Genomic DNA, 15,512 nt, shown 5'->3' on the forward strand with positions numbered 1-15,512 from the left:
ACTACATATTGAAATCTGTTGCGTTTTATTCTGTTCCCACCGGAGGTTATTTGCTTGTTTATAAAAGTTAGTGAAGGCCACACAATTGCTCTTTAGACCCTGATAATTAAAAATTTAGAATTGAAGGAGGGTGTAAAGGATCTGCCAGGCACTGCTTCAGGGTTAACTCCCAGAATTAATCAGTCAACACCTGAGTGTACATCCCTGAGACAGACACCAGCTTCCTCCACTCAGGCTGGCAGGCTTAGGAGTGGGAGAGCCTATCGCAACCTGGCCAGACTCAGCTAGCTCCCGCCCTCGGTCTATTTAAGCCTGCTCTTCCTGTCCATCTGTGCTTGTGAATTCTTTCCTTGAGGTTTCCTGGCCCAGCTACAGCTCCTGCTACTTTTTGATCCTGCTCCATACAGACCCTGGCTTACCGACTACTCTTCTGCTTTTCGCTTTGTACCTCGCACTCTCCTGGCTTGACTCGGCTCGTTCACTACTCTGTTGCTCACGGTGTTTCCGCGAGCAACTGCCCATTTCCCTTGCTTGTGTTCCCTTGTTTGTTTGTCGTGTTTGTCATGCACTTACTGAGCGCAGGGACCGCCGCCCAGTTGTACCCCGTCGTCTAGGGCGGGTCGTTGCAAGTAGGCAGGGACAGAGTGGCGGGTAGATTAGGGCTCACTTGTCCGTTTCCCTACCCCCCCCCCCCACCATTACAGAGGGTGTAGTTTACTTTCTCCATGACTGTATGTCTAATATATATACCTATAGGGCTGGCCTTAGTGTAGATGGCACCCCGTGCAAAATTATCTTTCGGCGCCCCACGCCATTATAAAAAATGCCCCATAAAAAAGCATAATTCCTCCCCACAGTATAATGCCCTATATAGTGCCCCCACACAGTGTAATGCCCCTTTAGTGCCCCACACACAGTATAATAATATTTAATAATGTAATATGTTATAACGCCTTCAAGGACACAGTATTTTGTCCTCTAATTGTGCCCACACAGTGTCACACACATTATATTGCCCCCTGTAGTGCCCCTACATAGTATGATGTCCGCTTAGTGGCCTCCACAGTGTATAATGCCCCCACAGCCCCCCTTGTAGAAAGTGCCCCCTGTAGATTGTGCCGTACAGCCTCCCTGTAGACAGTGTCATAATCCCCCACCTCCTCCTTGTAGACAGTGCAATACAGCCCCCACCTGCCCATAGTAGACTGTCATACAGCCCCACCTCCCTCTTGTACACAGTGCCCCCCACCTCTCTCTTGTAGACAATGTGATACAGCCCCCACCGCCCCATTGTAGACAGTGTCATACAGCACCCACCTCCCCCTTGTAGAGAGTGACATACAGCCCCCACATCCCCCTTGTAGACAGTGCCATACTGCCCCCCACCTCCTTGTAGACAGTGCCATACAGCCCCCCACCTCCCCCTTGTAGACAGTGCCATACAGCCCCACCTCCTTGTAGACGGTGCCATACAGCCCCCACCTCTCCTTTGTAGACATTGCCCCCAAACAAAAACAATTGTACTCATCTAGGCCCTGTTCCCACGACGAATGGAGCTGATCCACAATGCTGATGACAGGATCCTTGCGTAGGCCGGCTTGATCCAGGGCTGTCATCACGCCGACTGCCCAGGGATCCTGTCCCTGCGCCTCAATTCCCTGTGACGCGATCCAGGGGCATCCCCCCTCCTCGCTTTCCCCTGAATGCTGCAGTCAAATGTGATCGCAGCATTCAGGGGAATAGCGGCGGATATGAGAGGTTTCTCTGATCTCCGCCGTTATAGAGCGGGACTGCGGCTGTGTAATACAGTCATTGCCCCGCTCCTGACATGAAGTGCACGCGCGGTCAGCATGAGGTGATGCGGCCGGCGCTGCACTAATGAGCGGCGGCGCAGACACCGAAGAAAGAACACGGGGGTGTTTTGCAGTGCGGCCGCCATGTTCTGTCTTCAGTGCCGCCGCTCATTAGTGCAGCGCTGGCCGCATCGCATCATCCTGACGGCGTGCACTTGTCAGGACTCAGGAGCGGGGCAATGGCTGTATTACACAGCCGCAGCCCCGCTCTCATTCATCATGTATTACTATACTTAGCTGTGTGGCCGCACAGCTTAGTATCGAAATACATGAAACAACGGTATCGAACCATTTGGGGATACACAGTATCGAAACCGTATCGAAGTTTCGATGAATTGTGCATCCCTAGTAAGTAGTGCCACAAATCCCCACCTTGCCGCACAGCCCCCTTGTAGGTAGTGCCACACAGATCCCTTGTAGTGCCACACACCCCCTTGTAGGTAGTGCCACGCAGCCGCCGTGTAGGTAGCACTCCTTTCCTGTAGATAGCGCCACTGTAGCTCCCTTTAGCTGGGGATTCCGCTCCTTGACGGAGTGCTTGATGTCTCTGTCCATATATGAACAGTGACATCAGGGGCAACTAACTCCTGAAGCGGAATCCCTGTCCACAGCGTTGCTGACGCTGTGACTGGGGATTCCACTCCAGGAGAAGCCCCTGACGTCTCTGTCCATTTAGTCGAGGGGTGCTATCTACAGGGGTTCTGCAAAAAAATCTCCTCCTCCTCACATCCACTTCGCGCTATTTAGGAGGAGGAGAGAAAGCACGTCCGTGGCAGTTGTCCAGAGGAGTGTCGCGGCACCCCTGGAGGGTTCTCATGGGAACCACCAGCCTAGTAGATCACAGAGCAGGGAGATACCTCCCTGCTCTGCTATAGTGTTCAATAGTATCTGCGTCTTTAGCAGGGCCGTATTTACAACTCACGCTGCCCTAGGCACTAAGCCTGAATATACCCCCATTAAAGGCCTATTTAGTTTAGCCAATTATCATCATGATTCGCTAGTTTCTGACCAATTATAATGATATTTGGTCAGTGTTAACAAAGGGGAAGATCAATGATAAAAACTTTGCTTATCGTTAATCTCAAATGAGAAAAAAAAAACGTAATACACCGGCCGTAGTCATAGCGATGTGTATTCTGTTCTGAGCGTAGCCCGGCCCCCAGGGATGACGATTCATCCCATGTGACAGCTGCAGCCAATCAAAGGCTGCAGCGGTCACATGGACTACAGCGTCATCGCAGGAGGCCGGGCTACGCTCAGAGAGAGAGAGAGGGACTACGGCTGGGAGTATTAGCTTTTTTTAAAATTTATTTCTGCAGTCTTTCCGCCCAAAAAACTGCACCAAAATTTGGTGCAGTTTTTCAGGTGACATTCCCTGCGGTTCTCAGGACGTATACACTGTGTAGTTTTACGTATCCACCCTGTATGTTCCTACCCTTATAATCAAGTTGCTCTCCCCCACAAATATTATCTCTAAACGTAAGGCCACATGGAGCAGCCCTGACACGGTCTCAACGCAGCTAACAACCACGCCGGAACTATGTTCGGTGCGGCTGTCAAATAGCCTGTTAGTGGCTGCACGTATTCCAGTTACATTCGCATGCGCACTGCCGCTCCATTCATTCGCTATTGGAGCGCCGGAGATAGCCGATTGCAGTGTTCGGCTTTTTCTGGCGCTCCCATAGAGAATGGATAGGGGGTAAGCTGTTGTCATTTTCAAAATCGTGCGGCCATAAAGGGTGTATTAATTCATGGCCGCACGATTTTGCAGATAAAGGGACGGTTTACCCACGTTAACGTGCGGCCATGAATTAATCCACCCTTTATGGCCGGACGATTTTGCAAATTACAGCAACTTACCCCCTATTCATTCTCTATGGGAGCGCTGGAAAAAGCAGAACACTGCACTCGGCTATCTCCGGCGCTCCCTTAGAGAATGAATGGAGCGGCAGTGCGCATGCGAATGTAACCGGAATACCCCTTAAGGAGGTATTTGACAGCCGCTCCTACATATTGCCAGCGGTTGTTGGCCGCGTTGCGACAGTGTGAGGGCCGCTCCGTGTGGCCGTACCCTAAAGACTCCTTTCTCCCCATACATAACGCCAAGTTCCCCTCCCCATGATTCATAATAAGCTCCTACACCACAAAATAAACTATACAGAAGTCGCCCTCCTCACAAAATACATTTAGGGCAATGTCCCCTCACCTTCAATATCGATCTGTAAAAAATACACACACACAAAGCACCTATAACCTAGTCTTCCCTCTCTCCCACAAAATCATTTGCAAAAAAAAACCAAAACATTCTGTTACACATCACTTAAAGCTGCCTCTTTCCTCCTCGCTCACACTGCACATAAATAAACATGGATTAACCTAAAGCTGCTGCTCTTACCTGACACCTGAGCTCCGTGGAGGAGTCTTCACTGTGGCAGCAGCACAGCAGGAAGGAGCTGCGGGAGGCTCTGAGTTTGTGTGACACTGCAGTACAGGCTGTGCCGATTGGTGGAGCAGACAGAGGCCTTTTGCTCCACCAATCAGCGCTCACTTCACACAGCTGTGGAGAGGAAGGAATATTTCTCCTCTCAGATGTGCAGCTCGTATCCGCTGGCGCCCCCCTTACAGCATGGCGGCCGGCGCCGTGTGTGACCGCACGTGTCGCACATAGCTAAGTCCGGCCATGTATACCTATGGAATATATTAGCCAACCTATGCCAAAAGTGTCACTGTACCTTAAAGGCCCTGTTCACACTGAGGTTTTTTTAGCCAGAAAATTCTGCCTCAAAATTCCGTTTTGAATTTTGAGGTAGATTTTGATCGCTCGCGGGAAAAAACGCCTCTGCCTCCCATTGAAATCAATGGGAGGCATTTTATGACGTTTTTTAGTGCGTTTTCCGACGCGGTTTCTGCGTCAAAAAACGTGTAAAAAAACTCAGTGTGAACGGAGCATAACTGTAATGAAACACTATACTTTTCAACACAACTATATTCAAAAAAGATAAATACAATGTTTTTCAATGAGAGTCAGTGGCAGATATATGCAGGTGTATTGGCATACAGTTGAATATGTCTGGGGCATACATTCAACTTAATGTGTGAAATGGTCCCGCCGATTGTAGTTTCCAAAAGTGGTGTGAGCCTAGCCTAATATAAGTTATTTTCACATGTTTTAGCACCGATAATGCGATTTTTATAAAATGATATAAAACAAAGGTAATAATTTCACCAACATCGAAGACTAAATCACTTGTACAATGTATGGCATCGCCATTGAAAGCTTTATCAAATTCTAACTTTAAACAAGGACACGGTTTTCATTTTCTTAGAATCAGCAAGCATTTTAAGTGGTTTAGAACAATCACATGAAATAAAATAAATGTGCTGTTTGAAAGTGTAACGGTATTAGGCTGTGGTTATACATTGGCAGCTACAGCACTGTGTAGGTTTCCTTTATATCTCTCTTTCCTAATATATCTAATTCCAGTTTTGGAAAAAAAACACAAAAAAAAGCACAGCTAAAAACAACATGCGTAGCAAACACTGGTGTATGACTGTTGCATTTAGCCCTCATGCACACAACTGTATTATTAGTCCGTGTTGAATGCACCCATAATACAGCACCCATGGAAATCTTTGGGCCCCTACTATACCTCTGTGTGCCACCGATTTTATATGGGCACACATGGAGAATTTTCATTTATTTTTTTAATGTTTCTAACCGCATATAGCGCCAATATATTTCACAGTGCTGTACAGAGATTGTCATCACTCACATCAGTTCCTGTGCCCAATGAGCGGGGCTCACAATCTAATTTCCCTATCTCAAACACACACATATGGGCCAATTTTATAAGGAGTCAATTCACCTACCAGTACTGTATGTCTTTGGAGTGTGTGAGGAAACTGGAGAACCCAGACTAAACCCATGCAAGCACAGAATTTAAACTCCATGAAAATGAGTCCAAAGCCAGGACCCTGTTGCTGCAAGTCAACAGTTCTAACTATTCAGCCACCGTCTGTAAAGGATCTGCCAGGCACTACGTCTGTGGATACTCCCAGGATTAATCAGTCGACACCTGAGGCCAGACCTCTTAGACTGACACCAGCTCCCACCAATCAGGGTTGCAGGCTCAGGAGTGGGAGAGCCTATCGCGGCCTGGTCAGTCGGAGTTAGCTCCGCCCCCTGTCCATTTATACCTGCCGTTTTCTCTTCCTCATTGCTTGTTATTCTTCTTGGATTCCTGGCCCCACTGCTGCCTTGCTCCAGCCTGCTTCTGCCGTGCTTCTGCCTTGCTTCAGTTCCCGCTTATCCTGCTTCGCTCTGCCCCTGGCTTGCTTCCTGCTCCGTGCTCTGCGTTTGTATACTCCACTACATCCTGATCCTGACTGGCTCGTTCACCACTCCGTTTCCTCACGGTGTTCCGTGGGCTACTGCCCCTTCCCTTGCTTGTTCCCTGTTTGTATCCCCTTGCACTTAGTCAGCGTAGGGACCGCCGCCAAGTTGTACCCCGTCGCCTAGGGTGGGTCGTTGCAAGTAGGCAGGGACAGGGCGGTGGGTAGATTAGGGCTCACTTGTTCCCTTCACCTCCTTCCTGCCATAACATAATAACAAGCCCATACCTAGTCTACCATTTCTCCTACGCTGACGCTATCATGGACCCCCTTGAGACCCTGACCCAGCAGATGCAGGGCCTCTCTCTACAGGTCCAGGCCCTGGCTCAGAGGGTCAACCAGTCTGACGCTGCCATAGCAGTCACCTCACCTCTAGAACCCGACCTCAAGTTACCTGACCGGTTCTCAGGGGACTGTAAGACTTTTCTCTCCTTCCGGGAGAGTTGCAGACTTTATTTCCGTCTAAAACCTCACTCCTCAGGTTCCGAGAACCAGCAGGTGGGTATCATTATATCCCGACTCCAGGAAGGGCCCCAAGAGTGGGCCTTCTCCTTGGCTCCTGACGCCCCTGAACTTTCCTCCGTCTATCGTTTTTTCTCTGCCCTCGGACTCATTTACGACGAGACTGACAGGACTGCCTTAGCCGAGAGTCAGCTGGTGACCTTACGTCAGGGTAGGAGACCTGTTGAGGAATACTGTTCTGATTTTAGAAAGTGGTGCGCAGCTTCTCGGTGGAACGACCCGGCCCTAAGGTGCCAGTTTAGGTTAGGATTATCTGACGCCCTGAAGGATCTGCTTGTTAGCTACCCCTCTTCTGACTCCCTAGACCAGGTTATGGCCCTAGCAGTACGACTTGACCGACGTCTCAGGGAACGTCAGCTTGAACGTTTCAATGTTTTCCCCTCTGACTTCCCTGCGATTCCCCCCGAGGTCCCGTCTCCTCGCTCTTCCACGGAAGACTCGGAGGTACCTATGCAACTCGGGGCCTCCATGTTCCCTCGACAACGTAGAGAGTTCCGCAGGAAGAATGGTCTCTGCTTCTATTGTGGGGGTGACAAGCATCTACTGAACACCTGTCCCAGGCGCAAGAATAAGCAGCCGGAATACTTCCGCGCCTAAGTGATCATCGGGGAGGTCACTTGGGCGCACAGGTATTTCCCGTTAATATGAAACGCAATAAAATTTTGCTTCCCTTTCAGGTCTCGTTTGCTGGCCGATCTGCCACTGGCAGTGCCTTCGTGGATTCTGGCTCATCTGCTAATATCATGTCTGTGGAATTTGCTATGTCTCTAAAAATGCCTTTTATTGATTTGCCTTATCCTGTCCCGGTAGTGGGTATCGACTCCACTCCTCTTGCTAATGGTTATTTTACTCAGCATACTCCTGTTTTTGAACTCCTTGTTGGCTCCATGCATTTGGAGCAGTGCTCTGTACTGGTGATGCAGGGATTATCGTCCGATCTGGTATTAGGTCTTCCCTGGTTGCAGCTGCATAATCCCACGTTTGATTGGAATACTGGGGATCTCACCAAATGGGGTAGTGAATGCCTGACGTCATGTCTTTCGGTTAACTCTATTTCTCCCCGTGAGGAGGTAAACACGCTACCTGAGTTTGTTCAGGACTTCACTGATGTGTTTTCTAAGGAGGCCTCCGAGGTGTTGCCCCCTCATAGAGATTACGATTGCGCCATCGATTTGGTACCTGGTGCTAAGCTTCCTAAGGGTAGGATATTTAATCTTTCATGTCCTGAACGTGAAGCTATGAGGGAGTATATCCAAGAATGCCTGGCCAAGGGTTTCATTCGCCCCTCGACTTCTCCTGTAGGTGCTGGCTTCTTCTTCGTGGGGAAGAAGGATGGTGGTCTTAGGCCGTGCATTGACTATCGGAACTTGAATAAGGTCACAGTAAGGAACCAGTATCCCCTTCCTTTGATTCCGGATCTTTTTAATAAGGTTCAGGGGGCCCAATGGTTTTCTAAGTTCGATCTACGGGGGGCATATAACCTTATCCGCATCAAAGAGGGGGATGAGTGGAAGACTGCGTTCAACACGCCCGAAGGTCATTTCGAATACCTGGTCATGCCCTTTGGGTTGTGTAATGCCCCTGCCGTCTTCCAGAATTTTATTAATGAAATTCTGAGAGATTACCTGGGAAATTTTCTTGTAGTGTACCTTGATGACATACTGGTGTTTTCCAAGGACTGGTCCTCCCACGTGGAGCATGTCAGGAAGGTCCTCCAGGTCCTCCGGGAAAATAATCTGTTTGCGAAAACCGAAAAATGTGTGTTTGGGGTACAGGAGATACCATTTTTGGGTCAAATCCTCATGAATTCCGCATGGACCCTGCCAAGGTTCAGGCTGTGGCGGAATGGGTCCAACCTGCCTCCCTGAAGGCGCTACAGTGTTTTTTGGGGTTCGCTAACTATTACAGGAGATTTATTGCCAACTTCTCGGTCGTCGCTAAGCCTCTTACGGACCTCACTCGCAAGGGTGCTGATGTCCTCCACTGGCCTCCTGAGGCCGTCCAGGCTTTTGAGACCCTCAAGAAGTGCTTTATCTCGGCCCCCGTGCTGGTTCAGCCCAACCAAAGGGAGCCATTTATTGTGGAGGTTGACGCGTCCGAAGTGGGAGTGGGGGTCGTCTTGTCCCAGGGTACCAGCTCCCTCACCCATCTCCGCCCCTGTGCTTACTTCTCTAGGAAGTTTTCGCCCACGGAGAGTAACTATGATATTGGCAACCGCGAACTTTTAGCCATTAAATGGGCTTTTGAAGAGTGGCGTCACTTCCTGGAGGGGGCCAGACACCAGGTAACGGTCTTTACTGACCACAAGAATCTGGTTTTCCTAGAATCTGCCCGGAGGCTTAATCCTAGACAAGCTCGATGGGCGCTATTCTTTACCAGATTTAACTTCTTGGTTACCTATAGGGCTGGGTCCAAAAATATTAAGGCTGATGCACTGTCACGTAGTTTCATGGCCAATCCTCCTTCTGAGGAGGATCCTGCTTGTATTTCACCCCCTGGTATAATCATTTCTGCCACTGATTCTGATTTAGCCTCTGACATTGCGGCTGATCAAGGTTCAGCTCCCGGGAACCTCCCTGGGGACAAGCTGTTTGTCCCCCTGCAATACCGGCTAAGGGTACTCAGGGAAAACCATGACTCCGCACTATCTGGTCATCCTGGCATCTTGGGTACCAAACACCTCATTACCAGAAACTATTGGTGGCCTGGGTTGCCTAAAGACGTTAGGGCTTACGTCGCGGCTTGTGAGGTTTGTGCTAGGTCCAAGACCCCTAGGTCCCGACCTGCGGGCTTACTACGTTCTTTGCCCATTCCCCAGAGACCTTGGACCCATATCTCCATGGATTTTATCACCGATTTGCCTCCATCTCAGGGCAAGTCGGTGGTGTGGGTGGTAGTAGACCGCTTCAGCAAGATGTGCCACTTTGTGCCCCTTAAACGACCTAACGCCAAGACGTTAGCTTCTTTGTTTGTTAAACACATTTTGCGTCTCCATGGGGCCCCAGTCAATATCGTTTCTGACAGAGGGGTACAATTTGTTTCCTTATTTTGGAGAGCTTTTTGTAAAAAGTTGGAGATTGATCTGTCCTTCTCCTCCGCCTTCCATCCCGAAACTAATGGCCAAACGGAAAGGACTAATCAATCCCTGGAACAATATTTAAGGTGTTTCATCTCTGACTGTCAATTTGATTGGGTCTCATTCCTTCCCCTCGCCGAATTTTCCCTGAATAACCGGGTCAGTAACTCGTCAGGGGTCTCCCCATTTTTCTGTAATTTCGGGTTTAATCCAAGGTTCTCCTCCGTTTCTCCTGGTTGTTCCAATAATCCCGAGGTAGAGGACGTTCATCGGGAACTGTGCACTGTCTGGGCCCAGGTTCAGAAGAACCTAGAGGCGTCCCAGAGCGTACAAAAGATTCAGGCTGATAGTAGACGTTCTGCTAACCCCCGGTTTGTCGTCGGGGATCTGGTGTGGTTGTCGTCTAGGAACTTGCGCCTTAAGGTCCCGTCCAGGAAGTTTGCTCCCCGATTTATTGGGCCTTATAAGGTCATTGAAGTCCTCAACCCTATATCCTTCCGTCTGGAGCTGCCCCCATCCTTTCGCATACACGACGTCTTTCATGCCTCCCTCCTTAAACGCTGCTCCCCGTCCTGGTCCCACTCGAGGAAACCTCCTGTTCCCGTTCTCACCCCTGAGGGGGTGGAATTCGAGGTGGCCAAGATTGTGGACAGTAGGATGGTCCAGGGCTCCCTCCAGTACCTGGTCCATTGGAGAGGATACGGGCCGGAGGAGAGGACTTGGGTACCTGCTCGAGATGTTCACGCTGGGGTATTGGTCAGGAGGTTCCACCTTCTCTTCCCCACTAAATAGGGTCCTCTTAGTAAGGGTCCGGTGGTCCCTCATAAAAGGGGGAGTACTGTAAAGGATCTGCCAGGCACTACGTCTGTGGATACTCCCAGGATTAATCAGTCGACACCTGAGGCCAGACCTCTTAGACTGACACCAGCTACCACCAATCAGGGTGGCAGGCTCAGGAGTGGGAGAGCCTATCGCGGCCTGGTCAGTCGGAGTTAGCTCCGCCCCCTGTCCATTTATACCTGCCGTTTTCTCTTCCTCATTGCTTGTTATTCTTCTTGGATTCCTGGCCCCACTGCTGCCTTGCTCTAGCCTGCTTCTGCCGTGCTTCTGCCTTGCTTCAGTTCCCACTTATCCTGCTTCGCTCTGCCCCTGGCTTGCTTCCTGCTCCGTGCTCTGCGTTTGTATACTCCACTACATCCTGATCCTGACTGGCTCGTTCACCACTCCGTTTCCTCACGGTGTTCCGTGGGCTACTGCCCCTTCCCTTGCTTGTTCCCTGTTTGTATCCCCTTGCACTTAGTCAGCGTAGGGACCGCCGCCAAGTTGTACCCCGTCGCCTAGGGCAGGTCGTTGCAAGTAGGCAGGGACAGGGCGGTGGGTAGATTAGGGCTCACTTGTTCCCTTCACCTCCTTCCTGCCATAACACCGTCTCATGGAATCTAAGAAAAAAATGGTAGTATGTTTCAGATCTTCTAGAGGAGACTACTGTACCAACTAGGGGCACCATATGGCAGCACGCGAATTACCTACGGTCCCATAATATGGAACAAGAGAAACTCCATGTGCGAAGGCCAAAGAAAAGGAAATTAATAATATTATTTTTAGTAATTGGCTTTGAAGAAATGAGCAATGATGTTTCTTCATTAACAGCTGCAAATGAAACACTAACACTAAATATTTTACACTTTAAATTTAGCTTATAGGCTAAGTTTAGACACAAGAGACAGCTTTTTAAATTATTATTGTTATTATTATTACCTTCATAATCATCATCATTATTATCATCATTTTCATTATTATATCTTTCTATTTACACACACACACACTTATTGTTTATGTGTCACATATTTTAGTCTTGTATGATGTGTCTTCTAATCTGTAGATTTCCACACATGTAGAACTCCGCTGTAATTAGTTTTAGCCCCCACCGGTGAGCTCAATATTGGTGTGCACCTTGTAAATGTTCATGATCATTTTCTGTGGTGTAACTACCGCCGTAGCAGCCATAGTGGCTGCTACGGGGCCCACAGCATGAAGGGGCCCTTGCCGCCGCTAGCAGCAGATATGACTGCTACATCAGTAGCGACGCCACATTCAATAGTATCTGCGGCCTTAGGACGCAGATACTATTTAACACTATGGCAGAGCAGGGAAGTTTCTCCCTGCTCTGCCATTTACTTGGCTACAGGCCACGTTCGACCTGCAGCCTATCAGACGCATGGACAGGATCACTGCGCAGGCCAGTGTGATGACGTCACTGGATCATGCCGGCCTATTCAAGGATTCCGTCAGCATTGAGGATGCTGTGGAGCAGCTTCATTCATCGTGAGAACGGCGCCTAGGCGAGTAAGAATGTTTTATTTGTTTGGGGGGCACTATCTACAAGGGGGGCTGTATGGCACGATCTAGAAAGGGGAGGTGGGGCCACTATCTACAGGGTGGGCTGTATGACACTATCTACAAGGAGGAGGTGCGGGGGCGCTATCTACAGGGTGGCTGTTTGGTACTATCTACAAGGAGGAGGGGCACTATCTACAGGGGGGAACGGTGGCACTATCTACAAGATGGGTGTAACACTGTCTACAGGGGGCTGTATAGCACAATCAACAGGGGGGATGTAGGACACAATTTACAGGGGAGCACTATCTACAAGGGGGGGCTGTGTGTGGCACCCAATTAAGGGGTCAAAAGTTTGCTATGGGGCCCGGTGTATCCTAGTTATGCCCCTGATCATTGTGATACATTTAGCAAAGCAGAGAGTTGTATCAAAGGATGTTTATTAAGAGTATGTGCTCTGCACAGACAGGGATGCAAGGCTTCCCGGTTGTAATTTATCACATTAGTCTACAGAACAGACGTTGTTGTAAGGTAAGCCATCACAGTGCTGAAGTGCATATATCAAATGTATTTTAATTCAACATTAGAAAGTAAAAATTGTTTCCGGCTTCAAAAAGGATCATGTAAAATCTTTTCATTTCTCTAAACAGCTTGCTTTACAAATTGTAGCAATAGTGCTTGCTATCCTACGCACATCAGCTGAACATGCTGGGCAGTAGCAGAGCCTACAAACACTGCTGATCCAAGAGTCAGAGGAGATCGAAAATTCTATCAGTCCGATCACTGGTATCAGAGACTAATAAATGATAATGAGGTCAAGGTCATGAAGAATGGTGGTGAAGTCAATAGTAAATCTGAACACTGACTACTAAGAAAACTGCCAGCAACTTGTGTACGTCCACATGTAATTTCAGATCGAAAAGGTTGAGATAACATTGCATAAGGAGTAATTCAGTAATAAATCATTATTACCAATAAGCTCAAGCAAGCTGAAGAAAATTTGCACTGCAATACAGTACAATGCATATGAATTGGGTTTAGAAAACCACATTTACATGCAGAGGAAAAATGTCTGTGCAGATGTAAGAGAATTTTTCCTTATTTTTGCCATGGATTTCACCTACTTCACTGTCAGACGTAATATCTGTGGCAAATTTACAGTCAAATTTGCACGTAAATTCATGTGTAAATAAATGTAGGTTTTACAGAATTTTCACAGGGTTCCACTCTAGAGTATGTGTCAAGACAGTCTCAGGGAAAACAGGAATACCCAGGGGCAGACATCCCACCTGTGTGAGTGGCATGTTTGGCATGCATCTAGTGGGTTAGTGGCATGTGCGGCAAGTGTTAAGTGTTAGTGGCCTGTGCACAGAATGTATATAGTGTGTGTTCAATGTGTAAGCTTCATGTTTACAGATAGGGAATAGGTATACATCAGCAGCACTGGAAACACAACTGAAGTGGGTGCACGCCTCCTAGGTGATAGTCCAATGACCCTTCAATATAGATAGAGGAAAGTGAGACAGCACTACCAAATGAGTGAAAAAAGTTATCCTGTTTAATTCCACATGCATTAAGCAGAATCACTTTTTTTCACTCATTTGGTAGTGCTGTCTCACTTTCCTCTATCTTTACAGATAGGGAAGTTAGAGAGAGAGAAAGAGAGAGATAGAAAGACTGTATGAAAAAAATATGTTTGTTTCAAGGAAAAGGAGTTTATTTCAGGAAACACATTGAAATGATTCTATAATAGTATGAATTATAATAATATATATTATAATTCAAAATGTGAATATAAAGAAAACATTTATATAAAAAGTTTTGTAAATCATGCTGCGGTTATTGGATCTCCATTAAAAAATGTTAAAGATCGTGTGTTTTTGGTAGGGTGCGGTGTTTGGCTTATACCAGACATACATATTTCGTATAGTAGCCGTAAAGCTCAGTTTTGGTCTCACTGACCTGTAGTGCCTTTCTCTGCCAATAACTCATAATTCTATCAGAGTTGCCACAGTACTTCAGGCTCTTTTAGGGGGTGGAAAACTTGTGGGCCCTACTTTGGTTGTTGCCCATTACAATGTCTATAAAACGAGCCCTGAATGCCTTTACTCAGTTTTAAAAGAAGGCCTGGTCTAGGGAGAATCATAGATGAGGGATGCTAGTAAAAAAACTGACTTTTCAAAAGTTGGACTTTCAAGATTCAATAGTTTGATTAGTTAGGTGACTTCTAAAACCAATTTGCTATTCTAGTGATGACTTAGCTGTGACATAGTAATGCAGGGGGTTACAGTTATGCCTTAATATTTTTGTGATTTGTGTTTTATCTTTTTTTGGTTAATCAAAAAGTGTACAAAAACAAAGTTCGCGGTTGAATCAATTATTTTCTTTTTACAATCAAACATGAAAAAGGTCCAATGGTGCTGTATGCTTTTTATAGGCACTTTATAACTTAGCCTGTGTCTTAGGTGGCACTGAATTATCAAATACAACATTAACACATTAAAAAAATTAACAGAATATAAATTCTTGCACTTTACTGTCGTTATGTAAAATATATATTTTTTCATATACAATGTGACAAACTAATTTTGGAAAATATACTCCCTGTACATAAAGCATGGTTAAATAATTAAACTTAATGTTTTTTTCTTCCTTTGGCAAAGTGAAAAAAAAGATAATGTAACAGTGCCACCTACTGTGCCCCTTCATTTTAGAATAAATATTTGAAAAAATATTTATTAAATTAAAAAGGAATAATAAAAGTGAGTGTATAAGAATTTATTTATTTTACTCATTATTTATATAGGTCCAACATATTAGTATACAATCTAATTTCCCTCTTCGAGCCACACACTCTAGAATCGATTTAATAAGAAGCGAGTTCATTTTTTGTAAATGACAATCCATGAAAAAGCTAAATATTATTCTTTTGTCTGGAGCGAAGACCCCCCACCCCCAAAGTTATACTTACCCCCCGCCGATTTATACATCCATGGGGGTCCTTACAAACGCAACTACTTGAGCATGGCAGCATGTTCAGGTTCCAAACAGTAGTAAGTCATGACCCACCCAAGAACCGGACAGGAAATAATTCTCTGCTCACTTAAGTTCCATTCCCCCGATCACCGGCACATGTAAAAGGGCCTTTACAGATTGTTAGCCTTTTTTCACACGGTTTCACAAGTTCACATGGGGCGGATATGCGGCGTGAAGATACACAGTGTATACTCCCCAGTGGCCGCAGGAAATTCCGGGCGGAAAACAGCACCAAATTGTGGTGCAGTTTTTCGCTGAGGAGTTTGCACTGTGGAAGACTGCAGCATTAGCCGGCC

At 47.1% G+C, this 15,512-nt stretch overlaps 1 protein-coding gene across 3 annotated transcripts in view; it reads left to right on the plus strand.

The window, feature by feature from the left end:
- The window catches only part of ADGB (androglobin), a 235,963-nt gene that overhangs the window by 190,427 nt on the left and 30,024 nt on the right, over positions 1-15,512 (plus strand). Inside the window, exon 30 of one of the 3 annotated variants that reach the window (XR_012883227.1) lies at positions 12,831-13,072. The exons of the other annotated variants lie outside the window; for them this stretch is intronic. The gene's annotated coding sequence lies outside the window, so the exon portion shown is untranslated. The remainder of the gene's footprint in view (positions 1-12,830; positions 13,073-15,512) is intronic. 3 annotated transcript variants of the gene reach the window in all.

This window comes from Rhinoderma darwinii, chromosome 4 (genome assembly GCF_050947455.1).
Source record: "Rhinoderma darwinii isolate aRhiDar2 chromosome 4, aRhiDar2.hap1, whole genome shotgun sequence".
NCBI classification, from domain to species: domain Eukaryota; kingdom Metazoa; phylum Chordata; class Amphibia; order Anura; family Rhinodermatidae; genus Rhinoderma; species Rhinoderma darwinii.